This window comes from Corylus avellana, chromosome ca4 (genome assembly GCF_901000735.1).
Source record: "Corylus avellana chromosome ca4, CavTom2PMs-1.0".
Taxonomy (NCBI): Eukaryota; Viridiplantae; Streptophyta; class Magnoliopsida; order Fagales; family Betulaceae; genus Corylus; species Corylus avellana.
In genome coordinates, this window is record NC_081544.1 from 10,244,549 (window position 1) to 10,250,111 (window position 5,563).

Below are 5,563 nucleotides of genomic sequence, written 5' to 3' on the forward strand. Positions count from 1 at the left end.
TACTTTGAGAAGACCTAGATGATGTGGTTAAATCTAATCAAATCCAAGAAAAGGTTAAATCAGATTAAAGTTCAGATTGGATAAGATTTCGGATCGGATTCAAATTCAGATTCTGCACACGTCTTATTATTTTGACCATAACTCTCCGGTTAAATATCGGATTGAAGTGATTCAAACGGCATTGGAAAGCTAGCTCAAAATACTACAATTTGTTGTGAAATAGGATTTTCGTAATTCGTACAGTTACTATGTCAAAATCGCCCCGTAATTAAAGGACACAAATCTGGACGAATCCTATTCCGATTTCAGACTTCTATTTTGACTGGGAGACAGACCTCCGAATTATCTAAGTTTACTTGGGCTTCTAGGACTTCCCTAAGCTTATAAATAGACTTCTTTGCATTCAAGAAAATATACACAATCCCAGAGAGCAAAATTCTTTTGTTTAGTTTTTTCTTTAGGTTTAGGTTTAGGTTTAGATTTTATTTTTATGTGGAGCTAAATTCCCAACTAAGGTTGGGGATGAAGCCTCACCGATGAAGAACAACATCACTTTTATGTAAGTTTTTATTATTCTGATTTTATTGGGTTTTTTTATTTCAATTGTTTTACTTTTAATCAATTGTATGGATTGATTTTTGGATATCTCTTGTGATTCAAGGATACATGTGATGATTTGAGATAATTTCATATGATTGATTGCTTGGCTTTTAACTCATAAAAATTAGATATCCCTTGTGATTTGTTCTACGGATACATCTGGTGTTTCAATTGAATTTGGATTCCTTTTGTGATTTGGTCAATGAATGGATACATGAGATGGTTTTGATTAATTCTTTGAAGTATAGTAAAACATATCTATGATTTAATTTGTGAGAACTTCGGATTAATATTGATGAACATAAAGTATGTTATGATTTGGTGAGTGTGAATTCCCAAACCTTAGTACCTTTATCCTTAGATTTACTTATTTTATTTAGTTTATGTTTATCCTTTAATTTTCAAAACTCAAAAATCAAAACCCTTTTGGAACTAGATTAGGATTTAATTAGTTTAGATATAAATTGTTCTTTCAAAAATACAATTTTCTGTGGGATCGACCTCGCACTTGCAATCCATTAAACTACAATTGATTCGTGCACTTGCGAGTTAAATAAATTTGCACAACAAGTTTTTGGCGCCGTTGCCGGGGAATTGTTTATTTTTTGAAACCAATTTATTTCTAAATTAGTTTTATTCTTCTACTAGTTATAATTAGGATTTTATTTTTCTGCAATTTGTTTTGTTTTATTCGTGTTACTAATAAAAAAAAAATAAAAAAAAAAGATTGTTCTTGTTGTTTTTTGTTTTGTTTGGCTTGTTTTACAGTTCTGTCACAGCACCTTCCGCACATCAGCGCGATCAAGCGCACTCATAGCAAAAGCAGCAGTTTCGTAGATCTTTGCCAAAAATTTATTTTTGGTCCTTTTTGTGAGTTTTTAAATTTTAGTTTTCATTTTTTTTTTTTTTTGTTGTGTTAGTTGTTATTTTAGTTTATTTTATTTAAAAAAAAAAATTAAAATTAAAAAAAATATATATATATTGGTTAATGTTTTATGTGGGATATCTGCATGCTAAAAAGTGAGGGGAAGCATGAATTTTCATTTTAATGATTTTAATGCATCTCCTAGTTATAGGACACCAGCTCCTACCAACTATCCTCAAAATTTTTACTCACATAAACCATGTTCATTTTGTTTCAATCCTTATCATGAGGAAAACAATTGTCCAGATCTGCGAGCTGAGCTCGATGACTTATGAGACAAATTATACCAAATCAGAGCAGCTAGATCTAACTTTTCATATGAACAAATGAACACTAGTTTCTCTAGCCCGGGGTTTGATTCAAATTTCAATTGTTATAACCCGGACTGGAGCAACCAATATGATTTCTCAGGATCAGCTCAGGCTACAGGAAATTATGCTCACCAATTTGATGAATTGCACCATTCAGAATATCCGCAGTTCGATTATCAAGCTCAACCTCCTGTTTATCAGTCTGCCACTCAAGTGCCACAGCCTGCACCACAGTCATCACTGGAAGACATGATGAAAGCATTCATGCAATCAATGGATAAGAACATACAAGATATGAAGAATACTACCATGAGAAATTCCCAAGATATACAAGAGCTAAAAGGTTTCACCAATCAAGCCGTACAGGAGATGAGGAATTCCAACATGGCTAACAACAGAGACATACAAGAACTTAAGCAGGCCATGACCAAGATAGAAGGACAGATCAGTCATCTAGTTGCTGACTTCAACAGAATAGAGGAAGAAGAGCTTTAAAGTCAGCTGATGGCTGAAAGGCACTACATGATTGATGAGGATGATTCCAAAAATTCTTATCATGAGCATGCCCAGGTCACCATCACACTTGAGAGTGAGGAAATTGTGGATAACAAAGAGGAGGAAGAGAAAGAGGAGCAAGTTGAGCACCATGAGAATAGTGAGCCACCAACAAATCCTGACCTACCCAGTGACATGGAAGTGAGTACTGACATGGAAGTGAGTACTGAAGCTCCTGCCTACATCACTATCCCTCTTGAGGCACATCAGGAGCCATCTTATGTCAAGATATTCAAGGACTTGTGCACACAAGCACACAAATCTAGGAACCACTTTCCTAAGAAGATCTATCGAAGCAAGCAAGTCTACATAAGATGGCGAAACATCCTTCCAGAGGGCTATGAAGTTTTGAAGAAGAAAGGGTGGAAAGGATTGGTTGGACATCCGCATGATCGGGGAAAGCACTGTAAAGTTTTCTCCTCCAGTTTATTTTCTGCACTTTACTCCACCAATTTTTTCTTTCCTTTTTCATTATATTGCATTTCTATTTATTTGTTTTGTTTCTAACAGCAATTGATCTTTTGATGTTTTGTTTCTATGAAAAAAATATTGCTCTTAGTTTTTGTTGACAGGTGTCTTGGTGTTTAAGTTTAGGGGACGCCCTAGCCTTTTTCATACCTTGAGATTTCTTTACTTCCGGTAATGTATTTCTATACTACACATTGAGGGCAATGTGTAATTCAAGTTTGGGGGTATGGAAAAACACTTTGTCTATTTATTTTTGTTTTTATTTGTTTATTTTTATTTGTCATTTTGTGTTAAAAATTTGAAAAAAAAAAAAAATTGTGCTATGTTGTTGTCAAGTTTGAGTTAAACTATAACTGTGATTTACATTTCATTAGCTTGCTTAAAGGGTTGAACATCATCATTATGTCATTAGAAGTTTGAGTCCTTTGACTTATTTTTGGGTAAAAGAGATTTCACTTGTTTTGAAATAAATTTTTATGAGCACATTAGCATGTTTTCTGTGAGGTATGATGTTTGAGCTTAAGCTTGTTCTCTTTGAGATTTGTTGGATGACCTATTGATGAATAACCATTGGCTTGCAAGATATAAAATAAAAAAAAAAAAAAAAAAAAGAAAGATCATGTTGAGTTTTTCATTGAGTAACCGGACCTCTTGCCTCATTAAGCATTGAGTGTTCGCGTCAAAAGGTGTGAAGTTCAATGTTGATTTATGATATGGCTAATCTGACTTCGTAGCCTTTTTGACTTAGGTTAATATGCCCTTAGGGATGTTCTACATCTAGTGCCCTAAAGTCACCTGGCTTGGGAGTCATTGGCCTAATACTTGTTACATGAGTCAATTAGAAAGCTTAAGGGAGTTAGACATTACAGAGCCTATAAAAAAAAAAAAAAAAATGCATATCTTGCCTTGGTTGTATCATTTGATAGAGATTTTTACAAATTTTATGGAACTTATCTTGAGTTTAAGCAGAAAGCTTCATGATTGTATGCTAATTACACTTTACACTTTTTAGAACATATGAGGTCTCAATTGTCCATTTATGAGTAATTTGATTTTGGATTTTCTTTTGACTGTTATGATGGTGTTTGTCTTTTTAAGTTTGCTCATGAATAAGAACCATGGTTTATGTGAAACTTCTTTCTTGTTAACAACATAGTGCACAATGTTTGTGGGTATCATTCCTGTTAAGCCCTCACGAGACTTCACTCGTCCACTAGGGATGCCTAGGGGTTTAAAAGGCTTGTTGCATATGTTAAATGCAATCGTCTCTCCCACGAAAGAGGATTTATGTTTCTTGCTTTCATTTTATTTTTCGTTTTGTTTTGCTAAGGGACTATCAAAATGTAAGTTTGGGGGTGTTTGATAAGTGCCAAATATTGCATATTTAGACCCCTTTATTTACATTAGTTAATCCTTTAGTTGTGTCGTTATTTAATATTTTGTGTTAGTTTTGTGTTTTTAGTGTTTTGTAGGTCATTGAAGAAAAATTGCAGCTTTAAAGGGAAAAATGCGAAGTTTGGAAGAAAGCATACTTTGAGAAGACCTAGATGATGTGGTTAAATCTAATCAAATCCAAGAAAAGGTTAAATCAGATTAAAGTTCAGATTGGATAAGATTTCGGATCGGATTCAAATTCAGATTCTGCACACGTCTTAGTATTTTGACCATAACTCTCCGCTCAAATATCGGATTGAAGTGATTTAAACGGCATTGGAAAGATAGCTCAAAATACTACAATTTGTTATGAAATAGGATTTTCGTAATTCGTACAGTTACTATGTCAAAATTGCCCTGCAATTAAAGGACACAAATCTGGACGAATCCTATTCCGATTTCAGACTTCTATTTTGACTGGGAGACAGACCTCCGAATTATCTAAGTTTACTTGGGCTTCTAGGACTTCCCTAAGCTTATAAATAGACTTCTTTGCATTCAAGAAAATATACACAATCCCAGAGAGCAAAATTCTTTTGTTTAGTTTTTCTTTAGGTTTAGGTTTAGGTTTAGGTTTAGATTTTATTTTTATGTGGAGCTAAATTCCCAACTAAGGTTGGGGATAAAGCCTCACCGATGAAGAACATCAATACTTTTATGTAAGTTTTTATTATTCTGATTTTATTGGGTTTTATATTTTAATTGTTTTACTTCTAATCAATTGTATGGAGTGATTCTTGGATATCTCTTGTGATTCAAGGATACATTTGATTATTTGAGATAATTTCATATGATTGATTGCTTGGCTTTTAACTCATAAAAATTGGATATCCCTTGTGATTTATTCTACGGATACATCTGGTGTTTCAATTTAATTTGGATTCCTTTTGTGATTTGGTCAATGAATGGATACATGGGATGGTTTTGATTAATTCTTTGAAGTATAGTAAAACATGTCTATGATTTAATTTGTGAGAACTTCGGATTAATATTGATGAACATAAAGTATGTTGTTATGATTTGGTGAGTGTGAATTCCCAAACCTTAGTACCTTTATCCTTAGATTTACTTATTTTATTTAGTTTATATTTATCCTTTAATTTTCAAAACTCAAAAATCAAAACCCTTTTGGAACTAGATTAGGATTTAATTAGTTTAGATATAAATTGCTATTTCAAAAATACAATTCTCTGTGGGATCGACCTCGCACTTGCAATCCATTAAACTACAATTGATTCGTGCACTTGCAAGTTAAATAAATTTGCACAAC

General features: G+C 33.1%; 1 long non-coding RNA gene across 2 annotated transcripts in view; it reads right to left on the reverse strand.

Moving 5' to 3' along the window:
• The window catches only part of LOC132177017 (uncharacterized), a 32,295-nt gene that overhangs the window by 10,010 nt on the left and 16,722 nt on the right, over positions 1–5,563 (reverse strand). The window lies entirely within an intron of this gene.